The sequence below is a fragment of the Scyliorhinus canicula genome, chromosome 15 (genome assembly GCF_902713615.1).
Source record: "Scyliorhinus canicula chromosome 15, sScyCan1.1, whole genome shotgun sequence".
Classification (NCBI taxonomy): Eukaryota; Metazoa; Chordata; class Chondrichthyes; order Carcharhiniformes; family Scyliorhinidae; genus Scyliorhinus; species Scyliorhinus canicula.
The window spans coordinates 100798508-100815411 of record NC_052160.1 but is presented as its reverse complement, the minus strand read 5'-3'; the positions used below and the strand labels follow the sequence as shown (position 1 = coordinate 100815411).

General features: G+C 46.2%; 1 protein-coding gene across 1 annotated transcript in view; it reads right to left on the bottom strand.

Moving 5' to 3' along the window:
- Window positions 1–10721, bottom strand: part of LOC119978229 (liprin-alpha-2-like) — a 768706-nt gene extending 757985 nt beyond the window's left edge. Inside the window, exon 1 of the mRNA XM_038819687.1 lies at window positions 10474–10721. The gene's annotated coding sequence lies outside the window, so the exon portion shown is untranslated. The remainder of the gene's footprint in view (window positions 1–10473) is intronic.
- Between the last annotated feature and the right edge of the window lie 6183 nt (window positions 10722–16904).

Sequence of the window (16904 nt, the reverse complement as noted above, 5' to 3'; positions counted from 1 at the left end):
CTCCTCTAGCTCCTTCAGGCTCGGGAAACCCTCCTCAACGAAAAGGTCCCAAATATCTCAATCCCTGCCCGCTGCCACCTTCTGAAGCCCCTGTTCAGCCCCCCCCCCCCCCCCCCCCCCCCGCCCCCAGAAGTGAACCGGTGGTTCTCACAGATCGGTGATCACACTGACACCCCCTCCAGTCTCATGTGCAACCTCCATTGCCCCACACTCTCAGGGCTGCCACTTCCACTGGGCTTCTGGAGTACCCCGCCGGAGAGAATGGCAGAGGTGCCGTTAACAGAGCCTTCAAACTCGTGCCTTTGCAAGATGCCGCCTCCACTTGCTCCCACACCAACCCGTCCCCCACCACCCATTTACTTACCATCGATATATTGCCCGCCCAGTAGTAATTATTAAAGTTCGAGGGCAGCACGATGACGCAGTGGCTTAGCCCTGCTGCCTCATGGCACCGAGGTCCCAGGTTCGATCCTGGCTCTGGGTCACTGTCCATGTGGAGTTTGCACATTCTCCCCGTGTTTGCGTGGGTTTCACCCCCACAGCCCAAAGATGTGAAAGTTAGGTGGATTGGCCATGCTAAATTGCCCCTTAATTGGAAAAAATTAATTGGGTACTCTAAATTTTTTTTAATTATTAAAGTTCGGAAGGGCCCAGTTCAAGAAGGACCTTCTTCATCCTCGGGGCTCTACTGTCCCATATAAAACCCGAGATCGTCGCATTCAACTTCCTAAAAAATGCCTTGGGGATGAAGATTGGAAGACACTGAAACACGAATAGCAGTCTTGGGAGGACTGTCATTTTCAGTCTGTACCCTCCCCGCCAGTGACAGCAGGGAGGAGCTGATTTGAAGAGGTGGGATGCCCTTCCTTTGGAAGGGAGGGGGGGTTGTTCTAGTGTCTCCCAGTCTTTCTTTCCAAGGCGTTTTTTGGTAGGGTCAATAAGTTAACGTCTTCTTTTGTTTGGGCGGGTAAGAACCCCTGGGTTCGTAGGGCATTTTTGCAAAGCAATAGACTGTCGGGGGGGTTGGCACTACCTAATCTGATGTGTTATTACTCAGCGACAAATACTGATAAGGTGCAGGGTGCCTTTAAGGATCCAAACTCTATATGGGGGCAGATGGAGAGGGCTCCTTGTGTAGGATCAAATCTTGTTACCACTCCTTTCCAGTTCTCTCCAGTAAGATTATTGTTGAGCCCAGTGGCAATAGCCTCTGAGAAATTGGAATCAATTCAAGCAGCATTTTAAATTAAGCTCCATGTCATTGTTGGCGCGATTTGCAGGAACCAGGGGTCTGTGCCATCTGGCATGGGAGACGCAGGGATTGGAGAAGTTTAGGGATATGTTTTTTAAGGTAGGTTTGCTGGGCCAGAAGAGATTTTAAAGAAGTTCCAGCTACCGAGAGGAAATGTATTTAGACACTTGTAGGTGTGAGATTTTGTACGCAAGGAGCTTCCTTCGCTTCTCCTTTGCTTATGGACGAGCTGGGGAGTGTGGAATCACAAGACATTTATGGGCAGGTGTTGGCGACGTTGCTGGCTTCATTGGAAGAAGTACCGGAAGCGGAATGATGAATTGGGTTTGGTCGGGTGGGATGGAATGAGGCTCTTCATAAGGTCAACTTCACGTCATCTGCAAGGTTAAGTTTGACACAGTTCAAGGTAGTGCATAGGGTACATTTGATCAGGGCGCAAATGAGTGGGTTCTTCTCAGGGGTGGAGGATAGGTGCGAATGGCCTTCTAGGGGGCCAGTGAACCACACACACATGTTTTAGTCCTGCCCCAAGCTTGCTGAGTTTTAGGTCTCCTTTTTTGAAACAATGTCAGGGGTTCTGGGCATCTGATGGAGCCATGCCCAATAGTGGCCATTTTTGGAGTGTGAGACTTGTTGGTGCTGCAGGAAGGGAAGAACGCAATGTCTTGGCCTTCGCCTCTCCAACAGCCTGGAGGCGAGTCTTGTTCAGGTGGAGGACTCCTGCGCAACTAAGGCTTCAGCTTGGCTGTGGAGACCTGGTGGAATGTCTGCACCTTTTTCAAGGAGCTGTTTTGGAGAGGGAAGGGGGGGGGGGGGTGATTGGTTAGTCTTGCAGAGACTTTTTTGTGTGAGGAAGGGAGGAAGGGGGAAAGAGAAAAAGGGAGGACTCAGCGGTTTGGTACGAAACTGGGTTAGGATGGGTGGTGTTGCATTGGCGATATTTCTGTAATAATGAGAAGTTTGTTTGAATATTTTGTTTGTTATAAAAGAAAATTCTTGAATAAAAAATACTTTAAAAAATCACAATGGTGGTTCAATAAATATCGTGTTTGTTTCATTAGGCAAATCAGCAGGTCCTTTATATTCCTGGAAAAACACACACGCATGCATAAAAGCATAGTCCTTTCCAGGATTACTGCACTGATCTTAGTCAACTCCAGACATTGCAATTCAACTTAATGGTGCAGTCTGTTGAACTGAGGTAAAGCAGAAGACGGATAGAGAAAACATTTAAAAATTAATTCCATCATCCATCTCCCACCCACAATACTAAGCTCCAACCTAACAGTCCAACTAAAAACAGATGAAGATAAACGTGCAATTGGCACATTTAACAATCAGCTGCTGGCAAAATTCTATTCCAAACCAAAAATAATTCAACTGCTCTTGGATGCTGGACACACAAACTATTTAATTCACAAATGTTCCATTATGGACTGCAGCAGAATGTAGCCATCAGTTATAAGTTCGGCCAATTTGAATTCCATGGCTAGCTATCCTAATGGATAATTTGGAAGGCGGTAGATTTAGAATGGAGATGAGGAGGACCGACTTCTCGCAGAGGGTCGTGAATTTGTGGAACTCATTGCCCAACAGTGTGGTAGAATCGGAATCATTAACTGGTTTCAAGAAGGAGATAGATATATTTCTGATTTAAATAATGGGTTAAAGGGATATGGAGAACAGGTGGAGAGATGGATTTGAGATCAGGAAGAGATCAGCCATGTCCTGATTGAATGGCGGAGCAAGCTCAAAGGGCTGAGTTCTCTCAATTCCCATGTTCCTACAGTTTGTTCTCAAGGTAAGAGATATATACTCGTGCAGGATGGAAAGACCTTCAGAGGCAAAAATCAGAACACAAGAAATGTAATTTTGTGTTGATGTTCAATGCTGACAGCAAATACAAGTGCTGCATTCACCAGCATGAGCACCCCTCTCTCTCATCAACATGAAAAGGAACTTTACTACTCGCAGTCCCCTTCAGAAATGAGACATGAAATCCTGATCTTGTTCATTCTTTCGTATTTCTGAGGGGAAAAAAAAAAAAGAGTATTTGAGGACCAGGACCTCAAGTCTGAGACCAAGGTCATGGTTTACTGGCAGTGATTCCTGTGCCGCTATATGCTTCAATCAACAGCAGTACTACCTGTGGTGCCTTGGAAAGTTCTTCCGAATCCAGTGGAAAGAAAGATGGTCCAACTGCGGTGTTCTCTCCCAAGTCAACTTTCCCAGCATCAAGGTAGTCATCACTCAAAACCAGTGTTATGGGCCAGGGTTTAGAGAACCCCAAAGTGTTTCATGGAGTTCACCTGAGCCACAACTTTTAATAGATTGGGGAGCACACAGGCCTACTTTACACATGTTATGCAAACAGAGAGCTAAAGTACTTTTAAAGTAAAACAATGTTTATTTATGAAACCAGTTAACACTTTATATACACGCAGTAAACATCTTAACAACTATCAAACCAATCATCCCCACAGATACAATATTCTATCACATCCATAAGACAAAATACCCTTTTTAACACAGAGATCAGGTTTAAATTCTCTACTGACAGCAGCTATCTCTTTGAAATCATCCAAATGATCTGGAGACAGTCTTTAGATTGCAGAGAGATCCTTATACAGCTGCTTGCTTTTCCTGCAGCTATCCAGCTCTCAAATCGAAACTAAAAACACCCTGTAGCTGCCTGCTCAAAAGCGAAAGTGAAAGACAGACAGCCCAGCTCCACTCACACTCCGATATCATTGCAGCTATTCGATAAACACCCATCTCTTAAAGGTACACCCACTACACCTATTTAATAAACACCCAGTTCTTAAAGGTTCTCTCACATGACACCAGTTCCACTGAACTGGACATGCCATTAATATGGCATCAAAGGGCCTCACGGTAGCATGGTGGTTAACATCAATGCTTCACAGCTCCAGGGTCCCAGGTTCGATTCCCGGCTGGGTCACTGTCTGTGTGGAGTCTGCACGTCCTCCCCGTGTGTGCGTGGGTTTCCTCCGGGTGCTCCGGTTTCCTCCCACAGTCCAAAGATGTGCGGGTTAGGTGGATTGGCCATGCTAAATTGCCCGTAGTGTAAGGTTAATGGGGGGATTGTTGGGTTACGGGTATGTGGGGTTAAGTAGGGTGATCATTGCTCGGCACAACATCGAGGGCCGAAGGGCCTGTTCTGTGCTGTACTGTTCTATGATTCTATGCCCAACACCAGACTCCCAGAACAACAAGTTCAAAAGCAATTCCTGATTTGACATCACAGATTTAACTGTACACACAATGTAAATGCATCGAATGCACAAGGACCCCCTACAGTGTGGATCATATAGACCGATCTCGTTGTTAAATGTGGATGCCAAGCTGTTGGCGAAGATCTTGGCCACAAGGATAGAGGACTGTGTGCCGGGGGTCATTCATGAGGACCAGACAGTGTTTGTGAAGGGAAGGCAGCTGAACATCAATATACGTAGGCTTCTGAATGTTATAATGATGCCAGCGGTAGAAGGGGAGGCGGAGATAGTGGTAGCATTAGACGCGGAGAAGGCCTTTGATAGGGTTGAGTGGGGGTACTTGTGGGAGGTGCTGGAAAGGTTTGGGTTCGGGGAGGGGTTTGTCAGTTGGGTGAGGCTGCTATATGAGGCCCCGATGGCGAGCGTAGCTACAAATAGAAGGAGATCGGAGTACTTTTCGGTTGTACCTGGGGACGAGGCTGGGGTGTCCCCTGTCCCCTTTGCTCTTTGCGTTGGCAATTGCGCCCCTGGCCATGGCGTTGAGGGAGTTGAGGAATTGGAGGGGTCTGGTGCGGGGTGGGGAGGAGCACTGAGTGTCATTATACGCAGATGACTTGTTGCTTTATGTGGCGGACCCAGTGGGGGGAATGCCGGAGGTGATGCAGATTCTTAGGGAATTTGGGGGCTTTTCTGAGTACAAGCTCAACTTGGGTAAGAGTGAGCTGTTCGTTGTGCACCCGGGGGATCAAGAGGAGGGGATTGGTAGGCTCCCGCAGAAAAGGGCAGGGAGGAGCTTTCGGTACCTGGGAGTCCAGGTGGCTAGGAGCTGGGGGGCCCTTCACAAGCTTAACCTCACTAGGCTGGTGGAGCAAATGGAGGAGTTCAAAAGATGGGACATGTTGCCGCTGTCGCTGGCGGGCAGGGTGCAGTCCGTCAAGATGACGGTGCTCCCAAAGTTTTTGTTCCTGTTCCAGTGCCTCCCCATCCTTATCCCGAAGGCCTTTTTTAGAAGGGACAACAGGAGTATTACGGGATTTGTATGGGCGCATGGGACTCCGAGGGTGAGAAGGGTGTTTTTGGAGCTGGGCAGGGATGGGGGGGGGGGTGCGCTGGCATTGCCCAACCTCTATGTACTACTGGGCTGCCAACGCAGCGATGGCGCCCAAGTGGGTAATGGACGGAGCAGGGGCAGCATGGAAGAGGATGGAGATGGCGTCCTGCGTGGACACGAGCCTGGAGGTGCTGGTAACGGCGCCGTTGCCGCTCCCTCCAACGAGGTATTCCATGAGCCCGGTGGTGGCGGCTACCCTCAAAATTTGGGGGCAATGGAGACGGCATAGGGGGGAGGTGGGGGCTCGATGGAGTCCCCGATATGGGGGAACCACCGGTTTGTTCCAGGGAGCATCGATGGTGGGTTTCTGGGCTGGCACAGGGTAGGTATTATTAAGAGGACCCGTTTGTGGATGGGAGGTTCGTGAGCCTGGGTGAGTTAGAGGGAATTCTTTAGGCGGTGGCATCCTTTCCTGGACTCCCTGGCATGGGTGTTACTTTGGGGGGGGGGGGGGGGGGGGGGGGGTGGTTTTGGGGTTTAGTGTGTTTTTCTTTTTGATGTTGTTAATATTGTTTTCTTGTTATTTTCTGTTTTGGATATGTTTTTGAAAATCTCAACAAAATTTATTTTGACAAAAAAGTAAATGCATCGAATGCCTTTGCATTAAGTGATAATGCCTCTGATTTGTGAGTTTCCTTCGGGTGCTCCAGTTTCCTCCCACAGTCCAAAGGTGTGCAGGTTAGGTGGATTGGCCATGCTAAAATTGCCCCTTAAATGTCCAAATAGTTCAGTGGCATTGCAGAAAAGGGGCGGAGACGTGGGCCTAGGTAGGGTGCTCTTTGAGGGTTGGTACAGACTCAATGAGCCGAATGGCCTCCTTCTGCGCTGTAGGGATTCGATAATTCTCCTCATTCCTTTCCCCTGTCCAAAGGTTTACGTTTAAAAAGCTCTGAAAACCTGATTTCATCTCTGAAATCTTGGAATGCAGTTTGATTTACCTTATTTATTATGGACTGAATAATGGGTTGGACCCACTGGGCTCACTTAGAGATCTCATTGGCAACATATTTACTTCCACTTCTAGTGACTGTTTTCTGCTGCTTTCTATTGCTCTTTTGTCAAGTTTTCAATTTGAACAATTCAACAAACCTCATCCGCCTTTGTTTCTTCATGCTGTAATGTTCTTTGCTTTGTCAGTTTATCACCAATTTCTGATGATGTGCCTGGAATACCAGCTTCTGCTTTGGATGTGTAATTGAATTTAATCTTTTAATAGACTGGATGGCTGCATGAAATTTATTCCCACTTTAACTGAACTAATCATTACACTTAACTATGCCAACCTTTGCCTGAACTAATCATTACACTTAACTATGCCAACCTTTGCCTCAGTGTTAATCACCCTAATAGTTTCTAAACCCCAAATGCCCATTCTCGTCACCAAAGACTCATGGTCCCGTCTCTTCAAGGCTCATTCGTCCTTCACCTCAACCTTTTGAAAAGTTGGCTGTTAGTACTCTGTTCAATTGTTGTGTGCCACACACACATACATTACTCTTATTCTTGATAGCTTTCACTGCCTCCTTATTCACCAGTCTAACCGTTTTAAAGGTTTCAGTCTCAAATTATCCATGCTCTCTCCTGCACGCTCTGATTTTCTCAACTCAATTAGCTGTAACCTACATTTGCAACCCTCTCTTGTTTGGAACTCTCTCTTTGGAACTCTCTCTTAGCAGACTTCTTCACCTTCATGGTACTTTCCATCTCCTTCAAAACACTCCTCAAACTCAGATTTTCCATTTGGTCACCTTCCAGAACTTTGTACCATGCATCTCCCTTGAGCTGCTTTATTATATGAAAGGTACAACATAAATATGCTGTTAAATTCTCCTACTTTAAAAATGTTGTTGAAGGAGTCCAATTTGCGAACGATTACTTTTTTTAATTCTGCATTATTTTTCAAAAATGTATTTAGTGACTTGCATATATTGTAATGGGCACGGAAATTCTTGGAGCCAGGGAGTGATTTCCTGTTAAAATTTTCACAATTAAGAAAAAAAAAGGTGAAATAAAGTGGGAGGAAAAGCATAAACAGAGAAAGCAGCTTTCCTTGAACTAACATTGCTAACGGAAATAAATCTCCTTGAAGTGTAATTGATCTGTAATTTCATAACTATCTACCCCCTGGAGTCTAAATGGAAGCCTGTTATTTTGAACCTTCTCTCCAATTTATGAAGCAATTACATTGAACATCCTTTTGACCAGTACACTTCAGACCATGTTTGAGGCATTTGGGCCAGAAGTTTATTATTGTTGCTCACATACCGAAGTAACACTCTTCACTATAGTTCCCTACAGAGGTTCTTACAAGTGCCATCAGAGCAATTCCCAGCTGGGAGGGAGGGGGAAGAGGGGGGCACCTGATCTTTCAAGTCTCTATAGGAAGGTTGGAAGGGGCGAGTGAGTGCAATACTCCAAATTATTTCATAACAGCTCAGGAGGTGCAACATTATGCAATTTGCAGAGGCAGAAAAGAAAGCATTCATATTGGAAGAATCTCTCTTCTGCTTCAACTTTGCTCATACTTCGGCGGCCTAGAAAATACAGTCAAAACCAGTGCCCACACTTGCTGGATACTTGAAAACAAGCCTAAAAAAGCAAGTGACACAGATACAAGGAGAATAATTAACTACAAATGATATCAAAAATCTCAGACAGCTGCTGTTGAAACATGTATCTTTACTTATGTTTTCCAGCATCCTATCAAGACCATGTTCTATTCCAAAGCTAAAAAGGAACTTGACATAAAACTTAATTTCTTTACATTTTGGTGACATATGAATCTACACTTATAGGGTAATTAATCACATGTTAATCATGATACTTGACATCTAAGGAACACAATTGAATATCATTAAAACCAGACTGGAGGGCAGGTAGGAAAAAGACAGGACAGAAACAGGATCGTAAAGATAGAAGGGAGTCAAGAAATTGGTATGGACATAAATGCTCAGAAGCATGTGGACCAGGGACCACAACTAGGTAGACACTGGAATGCAAATGGAAACTATCGTGCGTACATGAATGATAAACCATACAAACAAGATGCCAGCTATCGTGCCAGTAGGAAACTGTGATGTATTAAGAACCCAAGAAACTTGGCTAAATCGACAGGATGAAACTAAATGTAATATTCAGGATTAAAGCGCCAACATATGTTGCTTGTTTCCAATCTATTGGCTTCTTCATAATTCCACTGACTCCCTCAATGACAGTCCACATCATCGGTATCTATTCCCTACCCTACACTGATGTAAGTACCATAAGTACTTATTTGCCTTGAGTCGATTTAACTTTACGAGAACTTACATTTATCTCAAAGTTGTCTTCTTGTTTACCCTCCAGGTTCACCATCTGAGATATCTGATAGGGTTCGGGTGGGTATATATGTAACTGCTGAGGCTGATCTGCACCTGGATGCATCTGCTAAAACTAGAATAGGATACGACAGACAATGGAGTTTTCGACAAATTGCTGGCTCGGGGTTATATCAAAGTAATTATTACTTGGAGATATGTTTGTTTGGGGAAATCATGCTGTGTATATTTTCTCATAAGCTCTTGGGTGGATACACTCTCAGAATGTTTATTATATTGTGCTCATCCTCGGTTGAGTCCAGTATTAACAGAAGACATACTGGTCTCGAAGACAACATCAATAATGGGAAAATTTCCCCTCAAAGACAATGAATATACTCACTGGTGCAACACACTAATTAGATATCATCTGAAATCGATGTTCTATAGCCTTAATGACAATCCCAACAGTTTATCACTTCCCATATTAAAACTTCATTGCTCTAGTTTTGTGTAATTAGTTTCATTGTATTGAATGTTTTCTCCTCAGTTGGTCTTGCTGCTCCATATGGTCTGGGTTATCATCGGGGATTCATTGTGAACATGGTGTTCCATGTCAAAATGATATCCTAATAGATTTTGCTTTCAAGAAAGCAAACCATTACAAAATATCTCCTGTTCAACACATAGTGCGAGTGTTATCAAAGTAACAGTAAAAATAAGCTATTGTGCAATCTGTTGAGGTATTAGGCTCTATCCCTGTCCGGGAACTGCACACAAAACATTTCATTAAGAATATATATGTATACACATAACACTGCATTATGATCAATAGAATGTCACTTGATCACTTTGGTATTGGTGTACTGATAATCATTTCTAAACCTGGACGAAAACAAGGTCAGATTTTTAAAAATTGCTGGATCTACACTTGCATAAAAATATGCTCATAATGTTTTCAAAGGGAAATAATGATTTGCAATCTTCACAAACAAATCTGTCCTTGTTTTAAGATCCAGCCCCCTGGTGGCAGCGCGAAGACATACTGCCGGCAGGTATTTAATCGTTTAAAAACCGTTAGGTCCCCTTCGGTTCACTCATTTACCTGAAGACAGGTGCACGACACAAAATGAATCACCTTCAGAGATTCGGCCGCTTTCAACATGAAACACAAAGCTCATTCTCCTGCTCAACTCATCTACAAACCAGGTTTCCACTGACCAAAATAGGTTCCAGCTACAATTAAAATAGGTGTGCAATCACTGCTGTAGCATATTGAACACTGTCCATAAATACGCATATTGATCACTGATGGTCCCATTTTGCTCACAGACTGTGTGCTGCAACATAACATCATTTCAATGTTATATAATGAGGCAATGCACAAATAACAGAAGAATTCCCTTGCGGTCCCTGCACCCAGTTGCAATCCCATTTTCCGTATCAGAACTCTGCAATTTCTCCTTTCTTTGCAAGGTTTTCTCTTTTTTTGGGGAAGGGTTTGCTGGCACTGAAATTTATTCAAAAATAAATTAAAGGTGTCATCCAGCAGCAGCAACCGGCCGGCCCGACCATTACCTGAGGTAAAGCTGAATTCAGCTGGCGCTGCAGCAGATCTCTCTCGTGGGCCACCTCTTGCATCCTTTCCTGAGTGAGGGACAAAGTTTCCTGCGTCTCCCGCAGGGTCTCCATCAGCTTGTCCCGTTCGTCCAGCATGTTCACCATCAGCTGCTCGAAATTGGCGTCCTCGGCGCCGTTCTGGGAGCCCCTCTGGGTGAGGGTGTCCTCGCTGATGGTGGGCATCACCTCGCACATCATCCTCCCTCCCTCACCGACCCGCACTCCAAAATCAAACAACCCACTGTTTAATGAGCTATACGCGCGTATTGGCGATAAACCCGGCCCGCTCTCCACATGAATTTAGCCGGTTCCTACTTCCCCGCCCCCAACTCCTCAGCGCCGCCGCTCCCACTCACTCCGGCAACCGAGAGCCGCTCTGGCGCTCCTCCCCCGATTCTACCGGCAGCAACTGCCACTACGCCTGCGCCCAGCCACTCCTCCCCGCGCCTGCGCACCGCCTCCTCATTCCTCCTCGCCCATGCGTCACCACAATACTGTGGACATGCTCGGCAATGTCCCCGCCCCCTCCTTCCAACAGCCCCGTCCCTTCCACAACACCACCTTCCCGCCCCCTTCTCCACGCTCCCTCCTTCCCCAGCCCGCCCCTCCATTGCCCTGTCCTTGTCCTCGCCCCTTTATCCACGTCCCGCCTCGCCTCTCCTCTCCTCCACGCCCCGCCCTTCCCCCCCATGCCTCACTGCTCCCTTCTCCCCGCCCCACTGTGCCAGCCCTTGGTTGAGACTTTTTATTGACTGACCTGGAAGTCAGCTTCCAACCGCCAAAGGGAAAATAAAAATTAATATTTAAAATGAAAAAAAAATTACATTAAATTATATGCTTGATAAGCCACAGAAAATTGAACACCAATTAAACTTCTAAATTATAATTGGTGTCTGTAATATCTTGTGTACCCTGTGTCCATAAATTGCGGAATGCCTCAAGCCAAAGTAAAATATAATTAGTTATTTTTAGGGTTGAAGGAGCCACTAACTTATTTGGGTTTAAAAGTATATCTTGTTGTAAAAATTGCTGTGACAATACATGTGGCTCTACATGTGACAATAAATCAAATCAGAATCAAATCGAATCAAAATGAAGACAGCTTCATTTGTTTAAATTTGTGTTATTCATTGAAGTTGTACAAATACCTATGTAGGGATATCAAGATCCAGTCTACGCATGGTGTCCAATTCCAATGGAGCTATTCAGGAGGATTAATTATATGATGTCTGTAAATGTGACTGCTCAATTCTCCCTCAGTGTACCCAAACATGCACCGGAGTGTGGCGACGAGGGGATTTTCGCAGTAACTTCATTGAAGTGTTCATGTAAGCCTACTTGTGACAATAATAAAGATTATTATTATTTACTTTGTAACAATTAAGTACTACCCCTGTAGTTGAATATCTTTATTGGTGATTTCAGATCAGCAAATGTTGGACAAATAAAAAAATGGACATTTGACTGCAAAACAATAGAGGTGAAATAACTCAGACTGCCAGAAGGTGTGAAGTTTTGTTCCATACAAGTTGGTGCTGTTATTCATAATGTACGTAAACAATTTGAACAAAGCAATGAGAAGTACAATTTCAAAATTTGGCAGAGACACTAATTTGGAGAGTATAGTTAATGCCTCCCCGAACAGGTGCCGGAATGTGGCGACTAGGGGCTTTTCACAGTAACTTCATTGAAGCCTACTCGTGACAATAAGCAATTTTCATTTCATTTCATTTCAGAGGATTGCAATAAAACACAATAATAAACTTTAAGAATTTTGTGAGGGCCACGAAGAATCCAGCACGAATTTGTAGAACAGATACAACAGCAGCAATAACTCCCTTGCTGCTCACTCCTCTCTAGCTGGTTCCATACTGACCAGTTTTATTTCTGCAGGGACTCTGCTAATGATTTCTCCCTCCCCCCTCACTGGGGAAGCTCATACTCCCTAAGGATTGTGGGATTGCCATTAATCCCCAGCCAGTGGTAAGCAGGCAGGTTCTAACAGAGAATTGATATGTAATTGGCAAATACATATTATCATTGGTACGTGTGGAATCAAAAGAAAATAAAGAGATAGATACTGCATGGAAAACAAGTGTAAAAATGGTGGTCAGGGGCAGAGGGATCCGGGGGACACCATTATACAAAGTACACAGGTTAATTGGCCATAAGGAAACTAAGGGCTGAATTTTGCTTCCAGGAGGAATAGACAGAGATATTATTATGTTGGGTTTATATAGACCATTGGTTAGCGCACACTTGGTTCCTTCAAATTTATGGTTTTGTGATGGTTCGTTGGTATGAGCTCCCTTAACAAAGGAGGTTTCATTGCATTTTAATTGATATTAACAAGTGTCAATCATTAACATAAATGAATTAAACCACATGTGACCAGAACTCGTAATTCTGGTCTTCATATTCTACAGTGGATGTAGCGACATGGGAGAAGGTATCAAAAAACCATACTGGGATAATGCCAGAACAAAGAGGTTAGGATAGATTGAACAGGCTTTTTCAAATTCTTTCATGGGATGTGGGAGTCGCTGGCTAGGCCAGCATTTATTGTCCATCCCTAATTGCCCTCGAGGGGACAATATCCACCACGTTGCTGTGGATCGGAGTCATGTGTTGGCCAGACCAGATAAGGATGACAGATTTCCTTTCCTAAACGACATTAGTAAACCAGATAGATTTTTGCAAGATTGTTAATGGCACCAAATATGCTGTTCCAAGAAACTATGCTTCGGCTACCTTTGCCCCTCTGACTTTTCCAATCTATATGTAGATTAAAATCTCCTATGATTATTGCCATGCCTTTCTGATAAGCTCCAATTAAGTCTTTCTTTATGTTCCATCCTCCCATGTGGTTACTGTTAGGGGGTCTGCACACACCTCCCACAAGTGACTTCTTGCCATTACTTTTTCTGATCTCAATCCAAACCGTTTCCAAATTCGGGTTTCCTGAACTTAGCTCCACTCTCTATTGTGCTAAGATTACAATTAGCTAAGAAAGCTACTGTTATAACCTGCCTGCTTACCATTGGCTGGGGATTAATGACAATCCCACAATCCTTATGGAGTATGTGTTTCCCCAATGAGGGGGGGGGGGGGGGGGGCGGAGAAATCATTAGCAGACTCCCTGCATAAATAAAGCTGGCCAGTTTGGAACCAGCAGACAGAGAGGAGTTGGCTACAAGGGAAGTTGCTGCTGTTCTATAAATATGTGTTATTGTAAATAAATGTTATTTCTTTGTATCCAGAAGACTCGTGCTGGATTCTTCATGGCCCTCACAAAACTGGCGACGAGGGTTAAAGTGAATAGCTGTCCACACTGCTGAAGCCACCTCCCTGGATTTTTGTTGGATACAGGTTGGAAGTTGTTTCTATCACACCATGCCTCTGTATGGACGTTTGGATGTTTTTGATGCTGCGCTGGAAAGCTGGAACCAGTATGTACAATGGATGCACTACTATTTCCTGGAAAACAATATCACCGAAAATGAGCGGCAGGTGGTCATATTGCTCACCGCCTGCGGCCCGCATATGTTTGGGGTGATTAGGAGCCTTGCGTACCCAGCTGCGCTGGATACCAAAACTTTTGATGAACTTGTGAACTTAGTGGGGCAACATTTTAACCCAACCCCATCCACGATAGTCCAACGTTACCGGTTTAATACCGCTGAGAGGACCACAGGAGAATCCCTTGCCGATTTTCTATCCAGGCTACGCAGGATTGCGGAGTACTGTGACTATGGTGAGACCTTAACAGAAATGTTACGCGACCGTTTCGTTTGTGGTGTTAACAATGTGGCCACCCAGAGAAAGTTGTTAGCTGAGCCAACATTGACTTTTCAACAGGCCATTCAAATACTATTATCCCGAGAGAGCGCAGAACAAGGAGTGCAGGAGCTACAGGGAATGGAGGTGCATGCCTTGGGGCGCAATCCCTTCTGTCCAAAAGCGTCCCCCTGCAGCCCTACGGTACCTTAGGTTAGGCGACGTCCGGATCAACGCCAGTGGCCGTCGGACAATCCTCCCCGAAGGGAGCCTTCTCCAGAACCAATGGATGTGGAGCCATGTCCGTGTCAGACTTGTAGGCGCCGACCCCGTCGCGGACGCTGGTCTTGGGGGTGCCAGAGGCGCCGTCGTTCCGACCGAAACTGGGGTTAGCCCAGGGGCCGTACCTTTCATTTGGATGAACCCGTGGAGACAGAGGACGACTGCCTGCAGCTGCATTGTGTGGCAGCTCCCAGTGTGGCCCCCATTAAAGTGACAATACGGGTCAATGGTCAGCCGCTTGAGAAGGAGTTGGACACTGGCGCAGCGGTCTCCGTGATCGCCCAGAGGACATTCGACCGCATCAAGCAGGGTATACAGACCCTTTCATTTACCAACAGGCCAGGTTGGCCACCTACACGGGGGAACCATTGGACATTGCAGGAACTACGATGACCCCTGTTGTTTATGGACGCCCACTTATCGTGGTGCGCGGCCATGGGCCCAGCCTGTTGGGTCAGGACTGGTTGCGACATTTCCGGTTGCAGTGGCAGCACATCCTCCAAACAGGTTCTGGAGGGTTGACTGAGGTGCTAGGACGATACCCAGATGTATTCCAGCCCGGTTTGGGGAAAATAAAAGGGGCTGTAGCCCGTATCCAAGTCGAACCAGGAACCACGCCACGCTATTTCCGGACGCGCCCATGCCTTACGCCTTGCTCGAGAAGGTAGAAGGGGAGCTCTCTCATTTGGAGACTTTGGGTATCATCAGGCCCGTCCGTTTCACTGACTGGGCAGCACCAATTGTACCTGTAATGAAGCCAGATGCCACAGTTCGCTTGTGCGGCGACTATAAACTTACAGTGAATACGGCTTCCCAACTCGACCGATACCCAATGCCTCGCATAGAGGACCTCTATGCGAAGCTTGCAGGTGGACTCTCATTCACAAAATTAGATATGAGTCACACCTACCTGCAGTTGGAGCTGGACCCTGCCTCCCGGCCATATGTAACGATTAATACACACCGGGGCCTGTATGAATATGCACGTTTGCCTTTTGGAGTATCCTCTGCCTGCGTTATTTTTCAACGCATTATGGAGGGCATTTTGAGAGGTTTACTGCGTGTTGCTGTCGACCTGGATGACGTTTTGATCACAGGAACGTCGGAGCAGGAACATCCGGAAAATTTAGTGGCTGTCCTTCGACGCTTTTCGGAGGCTGGAGTTTGTTTACGTCGCATAAAGTGCGTTTTTCAGGCTAAGGAAGTAGTCTACCTGGGTTATCGGGTGGACCACGAAGGTTTGCACCCCGTCGCAGAGAAGGTGCACGCGATTCAACAGGCCCCCGCCCCGACTGACATTTGGCATCTTCATTCGTTTCTCGGCCTTGTAAACTATTACGGAAAGTTGCTCCCCAATCTTGCAACTACGCTGGTCCCGTTGCACCTTCTGCTAAAGAAGAATCACATCTGGGTTTGGGGTCAGCCCCAAGAAACCGCTTTCCGGTGGGTAAAACAACAATTGTCGTCATCTGGGTTACTAACCCACTATGATCCTGGAAAGCCTTTGCTCGTCACATGTGATGCATCCCCGTATGGTATTGGGGCTGTCCTGTCCCACAAGATGGAGAACGGGGCCGAGCGGCCGATAGCTTTCGCCTCCCGCACACTGACTGCAGCAATAAAAAAGTACGCGCAGATCGAGAAGGAGGGCCTGGCAGTTGTCTTTGCGGTGAAACGTCTCCACCAGTGCGTATATGGCCCCCACGTCACTATCGTGACTGATCATAAGCCTCTCCTGGGACTTTTCAGAGAGGATAAGTCAATACCACCCATTGCTTCCGTTTGGATCCAGCGCTGGGCTTTGTTGCTCGCTGCATATGAGTATTCTCTGGAGCACAAACCACGAACCCAGATAGGGAATGCCAATGCACTGAGCCGATTGCCTTTATTGACCGGCCCCACGTCGACCCCCACGACCGGTGAGGTGGTTGCAACCCTAAATTTTATGGACACCTTGCCTGTCACGGCATCACAGATCCGTGAGTGGACCCAGACGGAGCCAGTCCTGTCAAAGATTCGGCTCATAGTCCTGTATGGTGGGCAGCATAGACAGCTCCCAGGCGAGTTGCGGGCATTTTCCTCCAAGCTGTCCGAATTCAGCATGGAAGACGGCATCCTTTTGTGGGGGACGCGTGTGATTGTCCCGGGAAAAGGACAGGAGCTGATACTGAGAAACTTGCATAATGGGCATCCAGGTGTGACCAAAATGAAAATGTTGGCCCGGAGTTATGTCTGGTGGCCCGGCCTCGACACCGACATTGAGAAGGTGGCCCAAAACTGCTCCATTTGCCAGGAGGATCAGAAGCTTCCGCCGGCCGTGCCCCTACATC